A 22,349-nucleotide genomic window follows, 5' to 3' on the forward strand; every position below is an offset into this window, starting at 1 on the left:
TCCTGCCCCCTTGGTGTTGTGCTGGAGTGGCCTCCTCCTACCAGAATCCAAAACCTTGCACTTAGATACATTTTTCATCAATAAGAACTCTGAGAATCAACGGGAGACCAGGGCCTACCTGCCAGTCAGTTCACCAAAGGTGCATCCCTGGTTGGTCTGATTTTGAAGTAGCTCTTGCTATGTTCTTCTCTGCAGCAGTGATTTTTCTTCTGCAGGACATCATGGAGCCCTCTTCGGCTACTGTCATTGTGTGGGATCCGAGCTCCAGAAAAACTTTGACGGTCCGAAGGTAGAAAGCTCCAATGGGCTTGATGACATCCTGCATTCCATCCAAGATGACGACCTTCTAGACCAGAAAACCCAGATTCCAGGATCTGGGAGTGGGCTATAGACGAATCAAGCTCCTGCTTCCAGTCTGTAAACATGTCAAAGCTTAAAGGAGTATCTGGCAATAACTGCCTCCCTGTACATGCCAAAGATGCTGACCCTTAGCCTATAAACTCTTTCGCTTCTCCTCAAATAATTCACCAAGATTGTGAACATAAAATGTTTTTGGGTGTGTGAGCCAATTTCTTACATGGTCAGCCGGAATGTGATTGGTAGCTGTTGTAATGAGTTATATGTGTAGATGACCTGTGGAGTCCCAACTTTTCACTCTTTCCCCCCTCATTAGCAAATATACTGCATGGCATGTGAGCTTTGCTCTAATTTTGTAATGTAGATTTTCTTGTCTATGACAGTTTCCTGCCAATACCAATTTTTCGATTCATTTGTTTTTCCTCATAATTTCTCTCATATTTTCCTCATATTAAAGCATACCTGTCTATTAGGATCTGATTCTTATAGCTCTCCATTTTTAATTGTGCTTTCCGTGAATGTGTCTATAAATGTCTTCATATGCTTGCAGCGCCTACTTTTCTAAGCTAATTTCTGTTTATCAGTCTGGATGTTATTGACTGTACCGGTACTGTGTCTTAGTATGGTTCCCTTGTTCTCATAAATATTGAATTATTTTTTTCTCCTGTCAGCTATTCTATGGAATGCCCTCCCTTCTCTAATATGTATTTAACTCACTCTGACCATTTTTCATTGTTTTCTTCAAGCACACTCGCTCTCTTTGGCTGTTCCTGAACTTACTACCACAAGCCACATTACCAACACTTATTACTGTAGGGTTTTTCAAATTATATGTTGGCACTTCTGTTTAAAACACCACATAAATAAAGACAGTAAGTAAATGACATTAAAGAAAACATTGTGTAAATACTGGCACTGGCAAGGCCACAATGGGGTCACGTTACTGATCATTGGGGTGGCCACATATTTCTGAGGTCACTCGTCTCTTGCAGAAACATTGCAGCCAAACGCATCCTTTAGGGACGTATTTGTTCTAGGATGGCATAGATTAGCAAAAACAGAACAAATGCTTCCGCAAAGGCATAAAGGTAACACACCTCGTGGTTCATGAAATCTGCGAGAATTGCGGGAGGTAAAAGAGCTCTGGGAAATTACCAATACCAGAGGATTCCACGTCCCCCTGTGATAAAATCACCCCACCCCCCTCACCGCGGGTGCAGTTTTACTACTTCTGGAAAACACGCTTCCCCCTTTCTGAGATGAAAAAGGAGCAGGGTTTTCATCCACGTTTAGCGCTTTAGTTTATCTTGTGAATAATGTGCGGTAGCATCCAACACACACCGAACAAACCTGATTCGAGTGGACTGTCAATTCAATTCATTTCAGTTTATTAAAGCTTTGGAACTCCAATGAGGTCCACTTAAAAGGATACATACCAATTAATACATATAATACAATAGCACCATGTAAAAATACAGAATGACAAGGCGGTCCGAATATAACATTTTTCAACATATAGCAGTATTAAAGGATAACATTTAGAATTTAGCAACCAACAATAAGGAAACAGCAGTATCAAAGGATAAAATTTAGGGGCAGATTTATGAGGGATTTGCGCCCCTTTTACGCCGCCGTTGCGTCACTTTTGTGACGCAGCGGCGGCGTAAACCCTGCGCCATGTTGCGCCCCATTTACATCGTGACGCATCTATGGAGATGCGTCACGGTGTAAAGCCCTGCGCCACATGAAACCTGCGTCAGGTTTCATGTGGGCGTTGCTACTCAGGGGGGGCGTTCCGTCGCAGGAACGCCCCTGAAAAGTGACTCAGTGAAATCTATAAGATTTCACTGAGTCACTTTCCCAACGCTGATGCGTCAAAACCCTGCGCCTGCTTGAAGCAGGCGTAAGGCTTGACGCACCATGTTAGGGATAGGGTAGGTTGGAACAGTGCAACTTCAGCACTGCGGCAACCTTACGCCGGGAGATGCGTCACGTATCTGCTTGTCCTTGCGCCACGATGCGCCGCATTGTAAATGCGGCGCATCTGCGGTGGCGCAAGGGCAAACTTGCGTGACGCATCTTCCCTGGCGCATCCATGCTGATTTGCAGGGATGCGCCAGGGAACATAAATCTGCCCCTTAGAATTTAGCAGCCAACAATGACCGGCGCCCCCCGCGCCTAGAGGCGGGGCGCCCTTAGTAGCGCCACGGGACTGGACCTTCCCCCAGGGCAGGAAAAGGGGGCTGAACGAAGTGACGTCGTCAGGGCGCGCTGGAAGGCTTATTTGAATCTGCACCCTGCGATCCTCAGCCTCTTTGTCCCTTCGAACCTCCGGCAAGCTGCAGGGGCACATCGTCGACGTCGAGGGAGTCGAGTCGGCGGAGTGTTGCGTGTGGCACAGGAGGTTTGAGGGGGCCTAGGCGTAGCTACATGGGGTCTGTTGCGATCGGATATTTTAATTAACTAATTTCATTTTGAGTGTTTCGCGGGTATTTCCTATGAAGGCCACGTTGTGATAGGGATCATACTGTTCATAGTGGAGGCGTCTTGCTGCGATATGCGAGGGGACATCCACCTCCCTAGTTGTAGTAATTGTTCGTGCTCTACAAATGTGGTTTATTATTGAGGGTATTCGCGCTAAAAGTTTTGAATAATATTTCGGTGTGCACATTATGGAGTGTTACATGCGGGGGAAGCGCCGTTGTTTCGCGTGTAATTCCATATAAAAGAGCGCGTTGTGTGAGGAACCATACGTGAGAGGGAATTCATGATTTTTGAGATGTGTCTCTCAAGAATTTCATTTGCATTGTTATTTGTGATCTATGTTGGGTATTCAGCTTCAAACTCTACAAATCCACAAAGAAAACAATGAGGGGTTATCTCCTGTGCAGCTTTTTCGTAGCTGTATCCTGTTTTATCCCATAGTCTTAAATTTGCAAAGCTCTGGAGGTTTCGTATTGCTATTCTGCGGAGGACGAACGTTCCCGTTTGGTTATGACTAGAGACATTTACAAGAGCTTTTCTGTGGTTCATCGTGTTTCATTCTTTCGCATAACGCATTATTGTTCATGTATCTATGTATTTATTAGCATCTCTAGATGATTCAGCTTAGATGGTGCGGAATAATTATACATGTAATGAGTTACTGCTTAGCTGTTAAGGCAATGTGATGTTTATTATTTGCGAGGGGTTTCGTGCAGTGGGTTGGAACATTTTGGCCGTTCGAAACCTCAGTTGGTGGTGCAATTGTTGTTGAAACGGCGGCTATACCTCTTTACATCTCTTCATACGGTGCTTGCCGTATTATTTTACCTACTGATCACTCCCTCGCATATCCCCGCCAGGCATTGGGAGCGGCTCGCGGCAGGATTTTTCACTAAAACCGGATGAGGCGAGGTAAAAAACACCTTTGGAACAGTCTTTTGTTGTACACGAGGGTGATTTACCTCGTGTCATAGCATGTGGGGCGCAGTCTTTTCTCGCTGTCCACCAGCCCCCTCATTATTGTCTCCACATCTAGGGTCCTCCCACTTCCGGCGCGGTTCGCCTAAAACAGCCAGACGTTAGCTCAAAGGTACGGAGGGAGGCGGCTTGCGGTGAAAGGCGGCTCTCGCTATTTTGGAGCTGGGACGGCGGGTAGGGATCTAATGCATTTCAGCTCAAGGTTATTAGCCCGGATCTTGATATATTTAGTATTTCGGATCGGGAATTTTGGTCTCCCAATGCGCCGCATGTTAAAGAACCATTAAAATCTGCCAGTGCGATTCATACAAGAATCATAGTCATCATAGACCGGTTATTTGTTCTTTTCCCCTGCAATCTGTATTCTGGCTGGCGAAGCTTTTGTATTACAACATATGTCGTAGATGTAGTGTTATCACATGATATTAGAAGTCCTTGCGCATCATGCTGTCTGCTTCCTGTATTGGCTGTAATGATATTCCGGGTGAACTGTAACTTTTGTAACGGTGGTTGAATTTACAGTGACTTGCTTATATCAGAATAATTAGCATAACAAGTATAGCAATATGTATAATGATCGTAGTTGTATCTCAGGGTATCAGAAGTCGTTGCTGGGCATCATGTCGTCTGCTTCCTATACTTGCTGTACATCCAGGTTATGGGGTTGAATTGGTAGAAGTGCCGCAGGTACTATCATTTTGCGCACTCGAAGTCCATGAATTAACTGTTTCACCTGTAATTGAATTGGGAGAGCCCTACAACTATTCCGAGCGGTTATTTGGCACGCTACACCCGTCTTAGATGATTGGGTACTCTAAATGTGCCATTCGTAATAACACTGGTCAATCATGCGCACTCAGTTGGCATGCGCTGCACTTTGAAGTTCATCCCATTTCTGCAACGTAGGCTTCAGCACACTCTTACAGCGTCAAATTACCTGCTTCATCGATCATTAGGAAGTTAAGGGGTCAGGTTGTTATTCTTTACATTTCAATTTACATGGGGAGTTACTTGTTAATTTTAGCTGCACCTGCATCCCTGGCCAGCCACGGATGCTGTAAATTTGCATTGTTTAAGGTCCCATGCGCCGTTCCCGGCGTGACACACTTAGCTTTGCATCTTGGGGGAGGTAGACAAATTAAACACCATTCAATCTGGGATTTAACGCCAAGATGCACCCTACTTTTGGGGAGTGGAAGTGCACATAAGAGTCATGCCATACGTCAAATTTGAGAGGCTGCGGCATCCTGGTAGTAACCCTGCGCTATTTGGGATTGGGGGTTTGAACGTGGTTACAGCTTTGAGGCACAACATTTCCCTGCTGATATATTCAGGGGTTCCCATCCACAAATTGACCGTTTGGTATGATTCATTGACTTACAAAGGGGTGACAAGGTTTTCCTCCCATCACAAACAACTATTTCGCTGGTAAGCAATGGGCAGGTTAGAGTGGGCACAATTATGTAGGCGACTATGGGGAAATAATGTGGTGATCTACACCCTTCGCGACTGCTCCCTATGGCGCTATTATATGTCATGGGCCTTCAGATTAGTGTCAGTCCACACCCCCTTTTTCTTCTGCTTTCCAAAGCGCTGTTTTATGTCATTTGTCTACAGATTGGTGACCGTCTGAGTCGTGTAAGGTTATCTATGTTAAGCAACTAAAAAATACTTAGCACTGTGTTGCACTTGCCATCTGTGGGCTTATTTATGTTATGATTACAGCTACTTAGGGTGCGGAGGTAGACAATGGTTGGTGGCAAAAGAGCCTCCCCGTTAGGTGTGCGTCACTAAGGGAGCGGTTTTGCTTGGTTCGCAATTGCACTTACCAGCTACATGACTGGGAATCTTTATGACGGAAAGTAGACAAGATAGTGGCTGCTGCCCTCGCTTGCTTAAATTGTCAGCATATTGAGCACTATAGCAGCAAGCAGATGGTCAGAACCCCTGCTTTAATACCCTATCACAGAACATCGCAAAACCATATCTATTGCTGCAGTGGCAAGGTTTGCGCAGGACGCTAGTAGCGTCACTTCGGTGGCAGGGGGACAAACCCCAGCCCTCCCCTTCCTAGGGAAAAGGGTAAGGGGTAGCCAAAAGACCAGTTAATCTCCCCAGGGTACACAGCCAAATACCTTCTTCCAGTTAGCTGTGAAACTTTATGGTTATTTCAGCATAAGGGACATAAACTCTGTCTTGCCAACAGAATCACATGGCTGGAGTGATAGTATAGGGGGAATCGGCCTTGGCCTTAGCCTGAAGGAGAACGTCTCATCGGGTGCTCATGCTGCTGCTATGAAGTCAGGAAACAGATGACATTTTTGTCTGCTCACAATTACCCTTGAGCCACTAGTGCCGGGGAGCCTATTCTGGCATGGACGTACTTTCTTGTAATGTTTTCGCGGTGATGCCAATAAGTGTGGGGAGACAGTGAAAAAAAAAAAAAAGCTTTGCTGCAGGAGGACCCCTTACAAAACCCATGTGTACAATCACCAGTTTGGGCCGATATGGAACAGTATTTATTCTGTTCACGTAGGGGGCCTTTTGCGAGGGACATAATAACCAATAGTCAGTGTAGGGGCTGAACCGTGAGTATTGTTGCGGGGGCTACCGGGTCTGGCTAGTTACCAGGCAATAAATTTAATCATCCAGACGCTGCTTCCCTCGACCAAAGGCAACTCCATCTTCACATAGTGTTGGCCATGAGGGGGTGGGGCACATAGTAGAGGATACGGTAACCGGAGGCTCCCTGGTAAAGGTGGTTATGGAATACAATTTACAAATTTCACCTCGGGCACAGGGTAATTACCCGGCAGTTGCTGCATTATCATGGTAACCCAGCCATTTATACCCCTGTTGCAGCCTGCAACCACAGGGCTTAACAGTAAGGGGCGAAGCAAAACCAGCCTTTCATACCCCTGTGGTGGCCTATAATCACAGGTCCTAAACAGTAAGGGGCAAAGCAACACTTCTCACAAAGGGAGCAGCCTTGGTCAGTGGGTGGAGCAATAGCTCAGAGGGTGGCAGTGTAGGAGTCCAGCCCAGTGCAAGTCCGGCTCAAGAAGGTCTGTTGATGGACACAAAATATGTAGCATAGCTGAGTGATTTCTAGGCACAAGGAGGTGCCTGGTTGGTAAGTTAATTATGACTGGTGTCAGCAGGTAACGGTATGGGGCAGTAGTTCTTCTTTGGCTGGCTGGCGACAAACGGGACTGACCTGCTGGTGGTCCCGGACGTCACCTGGCTGGTGACAGATTTCGGACCCCTGGAGGTCCTGGACTTCTTGGGCATATCGAAGAAGCATACCGGAGAGGCTCGGGAGAGTACACTTAGGGTTGCACTAAGGTTGCAGGCATCCCGGTGGGCAGATTTGCTATTTGAGGCCCTAAGGGATTAGTTTCCTTGGGGAGGGAGGTGGATGTCATAATGTAAAAACGGGAGATAGTGTTGGGCCTTCCCAGCTCGGTGGGCATTAAGTGAGGTTTCTGGACAATGTGCCTGCTACTGAGGTTAGTTGCCAAGATACTTTATAGAACGCATTATTGGGCCTGGTAAATTATCACAAGGCTGTAAGAGGGGGCGTTATTACGCCACCGCTCAATGACCAATGGTCTGAAGGGAAGTTTCTATATGGATCGGTAGGATAACGCAGGCAGTCTAAGTTAAGGGGGCTCTGGTTAAGGTCAAGGACAAGCTTGGGAGGACAGTGATACGGGCGATCAGTAAGAGGAAGGCAGCGGGTCCAACACTTCCTCCGCTGTCCCAGGAGACAAGGGGAGTCTAATTGGATTGCGCTAGCATCTAGCCACCCGTACGGGCGGAAATTTGATGGAGGGCCTGGGATAGTAGTTCCCTTTAGGATAACGGTGGTGGAAATACAGCTGGTGACAGGTTCCTCGCAGGGGGTCATGGATTAATTCTGGGGAAACAGGAGAGGGTGTAAACTAGGCTATTCACAACTCGAGGGTCACTGAAAGGGGGCAGGTAATGTATCACAGGACGGCCCAGATAACAAAAGAGAGAGGTGGAATCAGGATGGAGGTCAGAATTTCGGTAGACGGGCAGTGGCTCATACAAACAATGCTAGGGGCCATTTGGGGGCACAGTTAGCGCGGGGGGAGGGCGAGCGCGCCAGGGAGCGTCTCGCCCTGTGGCGGTAAAACAACTGGATGGCCCCCAGAAAGGGGTAGGAGCCACATGTGCAGAGGGTAGGCGGAAGGGGGGATTGGCCTGCTGGTGGTCCCTGACTCTTCTGCCCTAACCCACAACCTATGGACTGAGGTGAACCCTGGGGAGGCGTCCTGAGTGCAGGTACCCCGGTGGGCATGCCAGTGTGCCATGAGGGGCCCTGGTTTACAAGAAGTGCAACTGTTCGCTGTAGCGCGTTGGGGCCTCCTGGCACAATGTGCACAGCGGAGTGGGGGCTTGGTGGGCTGAGATGGCCAAGTTCAAGTGTATGGCCAAGTTCAAGAGTTCAAATGTAATCTGGTGCATATCTACTTTACTGCCTTTGACAGGCCAAGGCCACTAAAGTGTACGGCCAAGCTCAAGTTCAAGTGTAACGGCCAAGCTCAAGTTCAAGTGTAATGTTGTGCCTAATTGCCCGGCAGCCTTCGTCAAGTTAATACGACTAAAGTGGATGCTTTGATAATTCTATATCCAAAGAGATAATGTTACTCTCGTGTTGGTCACTGGTGAATTACCTGTTCGTGAATAAAAGGCTACGCCATGAACAACACGCTCTGTTTCTGAGAGTCCTTGGGCAAATGGGAAGAGTGAATGTCACGTTGTGCGCCTACTATGACCGGCGCCCCCCGCGCCTAGAGGCGGGGCACCCTTAGTAGCGCCACGGGACTGGACCTTCCCCCAGGGCAGGAAAAGGGGGCTGAACGAAGTGACGTCGTCAGGGCGCGCTGGAAGGCTTATTTGAATCTGCGCCCTGCGATCCTCAGCCTCTTTGTCCCTTCGAACCTCCGGCAAGCTGCAGGGGCACATCGTCGACCACCCACCCACCCGGCAAGAGAGCGAGGGCGGAACGGTGACAGCTAACAAGCAAGCACAACAATGGCGGTAAAACAACTGGATGGCCCCCAGAAAGGGGTAGGAGCCACATGTGCAGAGGGTAGGCGGAAGGGGGGATTGGCCTGCTGGTGGTCCCTGACTCTTCTGCCCTAACCCACAACCTATGGACTGAGGTGAACCCTGGGGAGGCTGCCTGAGTGCAGGTACCCCGGTGGGCATGCCAGTGTGCCATGAGGGGCCCTGGTTTACAAGAAGTGCAACTGTTCGCTGTAGCGCGTTGGGGCCTCCTGGCACAATGTGCACAGCGGAGTGGGGGCTTGGTGGGCCGAGATGGCGAAGTTCAAGTGTATGGCCAAGTTCAAGAGTTCAAATGTAATCTGGTGCATATCTTCTTTACTGCCTTTGACAGGCCAAGGCCACTAAAGTGTACGGCCAAGCTCAAGTTCAAGTGTAACGGCCAAGCTCAAGTTCAAGTGTAATGTTGTGCCTAATTGCCCGGCAGCCTTCGTCAAGTTAATACCACTAAAGTGGATGCTTTGATAATTCTATATCCAAAGAGATAATGTTACTCTCGTGTTGGTCACTGGTGAATTACCTGTTCGTGAATAAAAGGCTACGCCATGAACAACACGCTCTGTTTCTGAGAGTCCTTGGGCAAATGGGAAGAGTGAATGTCACGTTGTGCGCCTACTATGTAGAAGCAGAGTATATCATGGGTTGTGGAAGTAACAGTGAGGAAGCAGCCGGGACACCATAGTACATGTGGACTGTCCCGTTTCATCCTCAACAGATATGACAACAGGAGTTGCAATGCGCCACCTACGGGTTCCTAAGTGCTGACTTCAGCATTTCAATCACATTTTCTATTCAATGCAAAAAGGACTCCTCCTTTTCTCCTCCCCTTGTGCATTTAGTTAGATAATAGAGCCAGGTTTTCAGAAAAATACCGGCGTTCAAACATTGAACTGATGTTTAAGTTAATATCATACATAGAATGCCTGTGTCGCTGAGACGAGTTAAAACACATTTTTATTTAGAGCTTGAATCAAGTGACTTACGTAAACATGGAAATAATATTATTGTCAAGGTTTAAACAGACAAAAAGGTGAAACTAAGGCAGTCAATCCAAAACCACCGTGTAATCGTTAAGTGTTTTTTCGCTGTCTGCTATTCCCTTAAGACAGAGTTACAAGTATTTCCACACTGGACACCATTCCCATGCAGTGCTGTGTCTTATACTTAACAGCATCATGATGAATTATTGTGAAGTTATTTGGAAAATCGTTTTTATTATAAAAATGTCTTTTTCTGTGAAGCTGTATTATGCATTTCCTTGTCACAATGTGATTTATCATCACTTTGAGTGTCCAAATTGCCAATCAGGTCCACGCTTACAGTACATTGAAACATATTAGAGAGCAGTCGGCTCAACGGAAAGAATGTGCATAAGATCACACATAAAAACTGGAAAGTTAAAGATGATCAAAGTCAATCTGAACAACTTATGATGCTGAGCTGCCATGGGACTCCCAGGGAGAAGCCGGCTCAGCCAGGCAGAAGATTGCATAATGAAAGGGGTTGATGGATAAGTGGCGCGAGCAGGCAAAGGGATATGAAGATGAATGATTATGGGGGAATTTATATGTGAAAGGCAAGATTTATCAGGCGGAATGGTTGATTGAGTGCTCCCAAATGTTATTACAAAGTAATAATCTAGCATTTCATTTTACAGGTCTCTTTTCCAACTCTTTCAGTTAGCATTTGAAGCTAGCCATCATCAATATTAGGTTTATTTTATGGGAGACATGGAATATAAATTTTACATGATCTCTGGGGTGAACCTCGGGTTTCCAGGATTATCAGCCACAGGCAGGTTGTAAAACACCTGGTTTAGGGAAGTTCTCTCTGAAATGTTTTTTGTTGAAAAGACCTTCAAACATTTCAATGGAGCTTAGATTAAGGTAGGTGACTTTAAAGAGTCTTCGTTTGAGCATTGGGGCCTCCATATGCTGTCGACTACAACATACTGCATCTCCCTTTTAGAAAAGTATTAAAACCTGTCTGTGTACTTTATAAAATAGACGCAGTATAATCTGAAATAATCTATCTGTTCACTATGCAGCTTTGGAACACTGCAGGGCCTAGACGCCCGTGGGCTTTTGTGCGCATTATAAATTCTGTTCATTTCATTTTACTGAGGTGTCATGCTTCAATTCTTCTGTAGAAAATAAACGGCATCATTTTATAATGATATATGCATATTAGGAACTGCGACTATTTTATATTTATAAATGATTTAATGTAATAATTCTTTTTAATCTTGTAATGTTGATGAGTATTTTTAACATATTTTTATGGTTTTTAATAATAACCGAATAAAGTAATTTTGACTGACTGACTGAAACCGCAGAATGTTTTGCACTTTCAATATTTTATGATTGTTTTGAAGGGCCATGCTGAAATTTATAAACAAAGACTAACCAAATAAATGGTTTGCAAAAATATGCAAGGAGTGTGCACGACATGTAGGCAGTTTTGTAAATAAATTAAACGTGATAATACACAAATTGATGTGACGTCCTGTTCAGAATACAAACATGAATGCACGCAGTGCATGAAATTGAAAGAAATTGTCTATTTCATGGAATCTAGTACTCTAGACTTAAATTGATGGACAAACACCTTTAGCATCAAAAGCACGCTAGAATCCCCCCTGTTGCTTGTCATGCTCTTCACAATTGAAAAACATGAAGGGCGGTTGTTTAGTCCCAAGTTGATGTTTCCTCTTTCATAAATATGTTTTATTTTCTTCCGATGGAGAAGTTCTTATTTTTGGAATTGACTTTTTCGATTGTGTAACTAGATTTGGGAATGTACTGAATTTCAAAAGGAAAACACTCAGAGGATTCTCATCTTCCGGTCAATGCTCCTCTAATTCTAAACTCATGCAATTTATAAAATATCGGCTTACAGATCTTATAAATCCTTGAATGTTCACACCTCCAGTGACACTTTGATGTAGCATATCCATCTCGTTAAGAGCAGAGACAGTATTTGGTGCCAATGACAAGTCAAATTTTTGTGTAATTTGCCTTAATCATGAAAACTGATGCTGCCTACACATGGTATTTCCTCTTTGGCCAACCCTTTTCTGCCCCACCCTCTTGTATCCTTTTAAAGTACCTATGTACCTCTACAGCTTCTGTAACATCCCTTGCCTCAGCCTGCAAAGGCTGCCAAATGACCCTTAGCCCCTTCTTTCTGTTTCATTGCTCTGCTTCATCACCTCTCCTCGTAAGAGGAAGGATGAAATGTAAGTAAGAGGATGGAGACTTGATGACATGATGAAAGGTGGGTATCATACGTCAGCAAGGGCAAATCCCACTTGTTGTTTGTGCTCATCCACTTTCTCCTTTCAGGGTAAAAAACAAATACAGAGAAAGGGAAGGTGCTGTAGGTTAAACACAGGGCACTGCCTCCAAGACACAGCAGTGTGTTCCCTCCAAGCTGATGATCAAGGGATAATCCACAGCTGTATCCTCAATGCCTTTGGTGCGGCTTCAGGATTCCCCATCGATATCATGTAGAGAGACACAACCAGGCGAGGGAAGGCCTACAATGCCTCATGACACGTTCAAACAAAGAGCTGGCTGTCACCTCTCTTCCCAAGATGAAAGCGACTGGTCAACTGGGCTCAAAACCCCTGAGAGTATATGTGTAGTCACAACCAGGCAATGGGTACAGCTGCAGAAGCGAAAAGTCGAGCTCACCACTGACCTAGCTCCTCCATAAGCCACAAACATAAGAAGACAGTGGTCAAAGAGAGCTATACCAATTAAAACTCTATCGCTCCCCCCCCCCCCTCCCGATTGTAGTTTGAAGAACTTGAAATGCAAGAAGGAAGACCCATCCTCCGATCCACATAAAAAGCTTTAAAACATGGGCAACAGCTAAAGCTGGGATCAGCACCAGAAGTTAAATAGGAACTAACAATTCTTAGTGCTTTTGCGGATGACAAATTCGAAGACCATAAAGCACTATCATATGGATCAGGAGTGGTGCTAATCCCCTAAGAATTTTGGTACTTCCCCTGAGCCTGTTCAATAATACAATACCTTCAATAAAATGTGAAGCACATCAGGGCTTCACAAAGAGGACAGACAGTCTTTGTTATCAAACTATGAACGTTTATTAAGTTTAATGGTTTACAGAAGGCCAAAATCGGATTAGTATCAATTAATCATCTAAATGCGCATGCAGCAAAAAAATGCAGTTTAAATGTAATGAACATCCTATAAATCAGAGGATTAGCCAGCATGGGGTCACCTCAAAAGGGAAGAACAAAGAAAAGTCAGTACTCTCTCTGAGAAAGTATTCTAAAATCTACTACTCTGCTCTGCTCTATTCTGCTCTGCTATTCCCATCTGAATTAAAGATACACAAGATCTATCATTTTACACACCTACAGGCAGTTCTCATATGACTGTTTAATCAGGTTAAAGATAAATGATTCAATAACATACTCAATAGGTTCTTAAGATTTCTAACAATACAAGCTTCCTCTACATTCTTCAAACTTTTTTTAAAGTTTGGAAATAGAATTTTATTGAAATAAATATACAATTATAATATAAAAAAGAAACAAAATATTCATTGAGCACATAATCACAGGTGTGAAATACATAACAACATCAGGAAAAAGTTTAATAATTATATAACCATATCAGAACATTATATAAAAAGATCTAAGGGCAAAAAAACAAATAGATTATTAGTAAAGAACAATACATGGAGGCTTAGGCACTTCTTCAGTTCGAGGATTGTGTACTTGTGATTCAAGGGCCAACATACTTAAAAAAGTAGTTATGGGTAGCCATAAGGTATCTCTTTTAATTGCAAGTGTAACTGGATAAACATATGCTCTATCAAACCTGTGATTGTAACAGACTCCAAACCACCATGCTTAAAATGATACTTGAGATGTATCCTTCCAAGATGTTGTAATTTGTTGAAAAGCAACCGCCAGAAGTAAATCTACTATATAAAAATTAATGGACTGAGATGACCAATGGCAGGAAGTACTACCTAGAAAAACATTAATAAAATTAAATGGGACATGTGTATTGAAAATAGTATTTTTCCGAGCCAAAATTAAAAAATAAAAGGACATTCAAATAACTTGTGTTTCAGATTTGCTGAGGGTTGAGAACAAGACCAGCAATTGAAGGGGACAGCAGAATCTATTTTATATAATTTAACAGGAGTGATCAAAAGCCGGTTACCAATAAAAAACAAAGGGGTCTATTGCGATGGCGGGCAGACAAAGTCCGCCCACCACCGCAACGTCTAAAGGGACCGCCCGCCATAGGTGCGGTGGTCCCACTGTTGGTATTAGGATGCGCCCGCCATATTGGACCAAAACCAAACAAGGAAAGCACAGGGAAAATAAAAGACCGATTAACACTGTCAAACGCTTTTTCCGGGTCTAAAGAAACAGGTGCCAAAGAAGAAGTATAAGATTTGGATTTACTAATAACATTAAAAAATAAATGAATATTATCCAAAAGATGCCTACCCTTAATAAACCCACATTGTTCCCTCCCAATTAACTGGGGTAGTAAATTATCCAAACCAAGAGCTACTATTTTTGCCAACATTTTAAAATCTAAGTTAAATAAAGAAATTGGGTGATAATTCTTACACAATCTATGATCCTTATTGTCTTTGGGAAGGAGACATATCGACGTCTCTTGAAAAGAACCACCTGATACTTGAGAGGATATGAAATAAAGAAAAAGTTGGTGTAATTTGGGCAAGAGAAGAGAAGAAAAATGTGAATAAAAGTCAGTGGTGAAACCATCAGGTCCCGGAGCTTTGCCACATTTAATGGAATGAATAGCATTAGAGATATTGTGTATCTGAATATCTTTTTCCAATATAGAAAAATCAATGTCAGGATGTGAAGGCAAGGGGATGGATGACAAATAATGAAAAGGATCTTGGGGGTCTGATTGAGCTTCTGCAGAATAAAAGGTCTGATAAAACTTTGTAAATTCCAAAAGTATATCCTCATTTTTATGTCAATTCCGATTAGTGAAGGTTAAAATACAATCAATTTTCGCATGTTCTTTTTGGATTTTAAGATAATTGGCAAGACGTTTACCCACTTTATTTTGACCCCCATAATATTTTGCACTAGCTTTGAGTAGATAAGTGTTGGCATTTTCTGTAGAGAGCGTATTAAATTCTAATTTAGTAGTCACTAAATCCTTACAGAAGTGTTTTGAGTGTGAATTATAAAAAAAGTGTTATAGATGTTTGATATGTGAGTTAAGAACTTTTAATTTATTGTAAGCCGATTTCCATTTCTGGGAATCAAAGTTGATAAAAACATCTCTATAGGTGGCCTTGGAAGCATCCCAAACAGTCTGAGGAGAAAGATCAGGAGATTCATTTTCATAAAAAAATGTGTTAGCAAATTGTTCAAAGGTGCGTGTAAACTGTAGATCTAACAGAAGAGAATTATTAAATCTCCACTATCTAGTTCCCTGAATAAGTGGAAGGAGCTCTAAATCCAAGGTGACTGGTGCGTGATTGGAAATCAATATGGAACCTATATCAGAGTATATAACATCTTGAGCAAGAGCTTTAAAGATAAAAATATAATCGATTGGAGACTGGGAAAAATGAACAGAGGAAAAGAAAGTGTATTCTTGAAGTAAGTGTTGGGCTGCACAATCTCCATGCACCAACAAGAGGACATTGGGATAATGTTGATGTAAACTGGGAATGTATTTGTGAAGGTATAAATCTAGTTTTGGAACACCTGTCTACAATGGGATCAAAAACCATGTTTCAGTCACCGCCAACAATAAAAGAATCGTCATTATAGGTCATCAATTTAGACAGTACTCCTGGCCAAAAATAACTATCTGGGTTAGTAGGTGCATAAAGATTAACTATAGTTAGAGGAATTTTATCAACAAGTAAGGAGACTGAGATCCATCTGCCTTCACAATCAACATCTTGGGCAAGTAAATGTATAATGAGGCACTTATGACATAAAATAGATACCACATTACGTTTTCCTGAGCCTGGAGAAGCAACAACATGACCAACACATTGTCTTTTACGTTTAGATGCTCCTTTGTCTGAAATATGTATTTCTTGCAATAAAACAATATCACCCTTTAAATTGGAAATATGAGACAAAACCCTTTGATGTTTTATAGGAGAGCCTAAACCTTTAACATTCCATGAAATAAGTCTTAATGCCATCTATATTGCAATAATAAATTCAGAAATATTAAAACAGGTAATGATAACTAGTATTCTGTGAAGACAATATGAATATAATAAAATATAACCCTGAAAATGTAATAACTCATCAAAATATATTGCAACTTAGGTACACATTGAAGCCAGAAAGAAAGAAATAGAGGAAGGGAGATCAGAAGATAGAGAAATAGAGATATAAGAGTTGAAAAACAGAAGGAGAGTGAAAAGAATCAATAAAGAATGATAAGATCCTGATAAAAACCTTCCAAAGAATGGAAATAGAAAAAGGAGAGAGAGTAGGAAAGCAGCAAAAAAGAAAGAAAAAGACGAAAACCATATAGAAGATACAAAAAATGACATACCAGAAAGAACACACAAAATTCAAGGTTCAAGGGAAATGGTACTTCAACTGGAGCTCTTGGAATGGGTACAGGAGGAAGAAGGTATACCATCAGACGTACGAGGAATCACATGTATGACTTATGAAAAAGATAATACCTGATAAAAGAAATAAATCATACAAATATTAGGAAACACATAACCAGGACAATATTAAATACTGACAAGAATTATTAAAATATTTAAACAGTAGGTCTAGTGATTTCCATATACTCCAATCTACAAAAAGACAAGGATCCTCATTGGAATTGGTCTTGTTTTTTTGAGTAACCTTAAAAAGGCAGGGATGTATAAGACCAAATCTGGCATTGATATTCTGTAATGCTGGCCTCATATCCAAAAACGTATTTCTTCTATCCCATGTCGCCTTAGCATAGTCCTGGGAAAAGAAAAGAGTTGAGCCGTGCCAGAAGATTCTACCTTTGACCCTGACTGCCTGTAAGACTTTCAACGGATCTGTGTATTCTAAAAAGTACAAAATATTTCCTCTTGGTTTACTTGATGAAGGCGCAGACTGTGGAACATGACCTAAGCGATGGGCCCTGTGGATATTCAGTGGAGGAGTCTCAGGAAGGTCAAGAAGTTTTGGAAGAAAGGATTGAAAAAAGGAGAGATGATTGGAGCATTCAAGTCCCTCTACTAAGCCATAAATGCGTAAATTATTGAGCCTGTTACGATTTTCAAGGTTTTCAATCTGATTTTGAAGATGTGAAATCCGAGACTGCATAGAGGGAACCTGACTGGTGACAGAATGAAAAGACTCCACTTTATTCTCTTAATGAACAACCCTACTCTCCATGTGCGACCATTTAGCATCCATCTGTTGAAGGCGAATATTAGTCTCCCTTGATGTCTGGCTTAAGTGCCCGAATTTCCTCAAGAAGTAGTTCCATAGAAATTGGAGGAGGAGATGTAGTTGGAGAAGATGGGTGTTTTTTGACTCTTTTCCCAGATGAAAGTTCCTATGTGCCAGATAGTTTGGGCGCAATATTGGAGGTAGGAAGTGGTATACTTTATTCCGGTACACCTGTTATTACATCTTGCTCTGAATCCACCATGTTAACTTGGAGAACGCAATAAGGATTAAAGTCAACCATAGATGGAGAGGAATTGTTGACAGATCGATGAGCAGGTTTTGTTATCCCCATTCAAAGATAGTACAGAACCAGCGAGCAGCCAAAGTAAAAAGAGAGCCTGACAGGGTGTAATATAACACAGCCTAACTGATAGTATTCACCTCAAGACCACTGAGGAGGTATAAAATTGATATTCTTTGGTGCAAGAAATGCAACCAGCCACTAAAGTATCTCGGAAAGCAACAAAACATTGGTACCACATGATAAAGAGTACCTGCAGTTCTGTATTTTGAGGAAAAACACAAAAACAAAATGACAGACGCGAGCCCTGAGGAACTTGTATCGGCCCGAAGAATTGTAAACTGCGGCTTCCCTCTTACCACAAAGAATGTCTCAACAAGGAAAAACAGATGCAGCCGCCTTCATCCTTCTTTTCAGTTCCTTTCCGCAACGTTTAAGGAGCTCCTTCTGTAGGAGAAGGATTAAAACATCCCCCGCTGTCACTGAGCTCACAGATGAGGAACCATTCCTGCCGGCGTCCAAACCACACCCCCATCCTTTAAACTGACACTATCTGTAGTTACATAAGATACATGAACTAGCCTGGACACTGCAGGCATATCTTGATTGCACTATCCATTAAATCAAAAACATTCTTCAAATACCACCAAGAAAATAAAATTTTCTTCACATGGGAAAAAAGGAAAAAAGACCATCACGTGTAACAGTCAGAAGTTCAACTTGTCTACATATGTAGTGTTCACGTGTCACAAAACAAAACGGAAAATAACATTAGGACATTTTGAAATTCAGGCCTACATTATCTAAAGTCAATCTAAACGTGACTACACATGATTTGTCTCTACCAATAGAATCAACATATCTATGTGTTAATTTCATGCTAGTGCAAACATTTCATAAAAAATCTTCACCACATTCAAACAGCCCTTTTGGCTTTGTCTAACATCTGGGATGGACTAGGTTAAAATATACACATATGCCACTTAACAGAGCACACCTCATGAAAGAGATTGGTCACCTATGACTATAGGACCCCAAGTAGGCTTAAGGATGATGCCCCATACAACATACATGTGCGTGGAAACTCAGTGATCATATCACAATCCAAATGGTGGTGATGAGGGTTTGCGGCACCAATAAGAGATCTCAAGATGGTAGAGTCATCATTTGAAAAGGATTATGTAACCAACTTCAAGAAAGCTGTGTAACCTGGGGTTCTCAGGAGAACAAACTCTCTTAAAAAGACCTCTGATGTCAGACCACTCCAAGTATAATGGGATCACATCAGCACCAGTTTGAAACGTTCCCAAAAAATCGTGGGCATGGGGAGGGATTATAATGGAGATGTGAGCAGGCACAAACCGCACCTGAGCCTATTGGAAAGCCAGCGAACCATCATATGATATGCATATTTGACATATAACCTTCAATCACAACCTTATTTTAAAAATATATGCAAGCAGAATAGCACCTAGTCTTTGAAAAAGGGTATGCAACTGTGAAAGCATTTCAAAATTGTCACTGGCTGCTGCCACCCTAAGGAGTCATTCCACTGATCCCACTGGCAACCACCTAAATGGATTTATCAAATGTGATACTCATGGCAGCAGATATCCCTTGAAGACTACCAGCCCCAACACATATTATGGAAACCAACTTTGGAGTCTACCCAAAAACAGACCTTCAAACTTAAATAAACGGGCATCCTCTTCCCCCAGAAAGCACAGAAAGCCAGTGGGAGAGATGACAGGAGACTAAAAGGTGGAGAACAAGCTGAGAAGAGGAAAAAAATACACCTGTTTTTGGCTATTACTCGCCAAACCGCAGTGATGCATACTTAATTTTAATGAGGCACAGTCTCACATGAAATTTGTACTGAAGAGTCATAAAGCAAATCCTAACGTATGCAAGCCATTAGAGCCAATGTTAAAGTGCTCACAGAAAGCTAATGCACCACTTTCTGGCATTGGTTGTAATCAATTGATGTGCATTTAGTAGGGTCCAGAAGATCATGGCGACAAGAAGGCATCCCAATCATAAGTAAGAGGCAGCATCCCAACCTAGCAGACCGAGCTCCTCAAGGACTAAGCTATATAAAGAGCCAGGTTTTGATTGCTTTTTGGAAGCGTAGCTCGTTTTCTATCATACAAATAGCTGGTGGTAAGGTGCCTTAAAGCTTTGCTACATTAAGCTGAAGAAGCGACCACCTCTTCCAATTTTCTAGATAGTTGGGACAGAAGCCAGATGTAAATTTGCGGACCAGAGTGGTCTATTCGGAGTATAGACCACTCTGGTCTGCAAATTTATGTGGCAAACAACTGTATGTTTCTGTTGAATGGGAGTTTCTGTGTGTAAGTATTGAAGCCATTTTATATATTGCTGCCAATTTGAGTTCAGAATTATATCATATGAAGAGGAATGAGACACTTTGAGACTACAGTACCCAGTAAGGTTATTTATAATTGGAAGAGAGTACAATCACTAGGTAAGCAGACATTTTAGCTCTATGATGGGGTTGTATAAATGCAGCTGAGAGATTTCAACGGTACAGATCAGCAATTGGTGTCACCTAACACTGTGGCCAAGATAAATACAATTTTTACAGTGACACAAGTCTGTACCCTGGAACCATGCACTCTCATCTGATAAATAATTTCCAGCTGCTCTGAAAAGTAGGCAAGGCGTTGAAAATTTTCACTTGGGCTATGTTGGCCATATATTCAAATAATACATTCCATATCAAAAGAAATAGGTAAACATACCATTCTCATCTGTTTCTTTGCCTCCTATTGGATGCGCTACTTCCATAAACTGAAAGAGGACAAATGTCCCTAGAGAGGCAGCATTGGTTGGAATAGGGTAGAGGACAGAAGGCAGCAGTAAAAACCCAGCACCAAGGTGCTGTTCTCCCCTTCACATCCCATTAAAGGCAATAGACCGTTTGGTTGTCACTCAGTGGTGTGGTGTGACCCTACTCTCCACTTTGCTTGTGCCCAAGACTATAACGACTCGTCTTTGCTCAGCACATCATTGCTGCAGAGGGACCAGTTATTTGAAATGTGATGTAGGATAAGTCATCTCCACTGTTTGTCCTGCTTATTCAATTACATTATTCGCTGAATCTTTGACATCTTGTGCCGCAGGCCGACATCCCTTCTGAACATATGTGAATTTGCTTCTCATTTTGATTCCAGGATTAGTAAACGTGAATCGCAACAAAATGGTATCCAAAATAAAATTTTGCCTGAAACGCTCAAATGCTTACCTACCTATTTGGCTTGTGTTACTTTTGAGGCATAGATTATTGATCCATAATCGAGCAACAGTAAGCCAAAGAAAAGCCCATTGTTGCTGTGTCCCTGCACACCTATACCACAGTTTTACCTGAAAAAACAATATTGTTTCACCATCAGAAATCCAGCACTTTCCATGACTAGAGTAGGGGAACCACAATTGTGTCTGTAAATCAGTGATTTTCCTACCCTGCCAATCTCACAATTTTACCTTTTCTCGCCTGCCAATTGATGATCAAATCAGAGTTACCACCACCTGCAAGCCTGGGTTACTGCATCCAGATCTACCCGCCTCAGATGTTGGGCTGGTTAGTGAACAAGGGACTCTTGGAACCCTTACTAGTCACCTTATTGCCAGTAGTTCAAGTGTAGACAAATTGATGACAAAGAACAGCTGCATTTATTAGTTGGTGTTAGGCAGCATTCAAATTCCGTGGGTAAAGCCCTTGCCCCACACATTATTGACTACACCTTTTTAATAATTTAATATGTAAAACTCATCTATATACGCATGGTAAAAGAGAAAAAGACAATTGTTTAATTGTATCCATAAACAGCTTTAATCTTCTATTCAGGGTTTGATGTATAGCTAGATAGTACTGACAACACATGCTACGCCTCCTTCAGGCATGCTACCCAAATGGTGATTTAACAGGTTTGATTTTTTGGTTTGATCTGTAGGATCACAATCTAAACTGGACAACCTAGCAAGTGATGGGTATTGACATTTATTTCGACCAGATGATTTAAACCCTGATATGCTGCTCTTTCTGGAGATTTTCCTGAATTGTCTGTAAAATATTTTGCACTATTTTTGTCTTATTTGTTTTCATACACATTTGTACCATTTTCTCATGCATTTCTGTGAATATTCACAACTTATTTGTTTTGCATTTTATAAAGCATGCCAAGAATGTGACAGACTATTTTTAGTGAGATATTGTAGAGACCTATTTGCTTGGGATGCATACAATATTGAAACATAAAAAGATATGAAATTAAATATGGATAACAAAAATATTGAGCTGCTATACTCAACTAGTAAAACCTCAAATATCAAGAACACAAATATCATTGTTATAAATAATGGGCCCGATTCACAAAGGTAAACTGAGACAAAAGTCTAACTTTACGACTTTTGGTATTCACAAAGGGCATTTACGGTAGTAAAGTTAGACTTTTGTCTCAGTTATACTTAAGTTTTGGTCTTAAGTTTAACTGAGACCAAAACTGAGACAAAAGTCTAACTTTACTACTCGTAAATGCCCTTTCTGAATACCGAAAGTCGTCAAGTTACACTTTTGTCTCAGTTGAACTTAAGGTTTGGTCTTAAGTTTAACTGAGACCAAAACTGAGGCAAAAAACGTTATTACTCTTAAATGACCTTTGTGAATACCGAAAGTTGTAAAGTTAGACTTTTGTCTCAGTTTACCTTTGTGAA

Source organism: Triturus cristatus, chromosome 3_1, assembly GCF_964204655.1.
Source record: "Triturus cristatus chromosome 3_1, aTriCri1.1, whole genome shotgun sequence".
Classification (NCBI taxonomy): domain Eukaryota; kingdom Metazoa; phylum Chordata; class Amphibia; order Caudata; family Salamandridae; genus Triturus; species Triturus cristatus.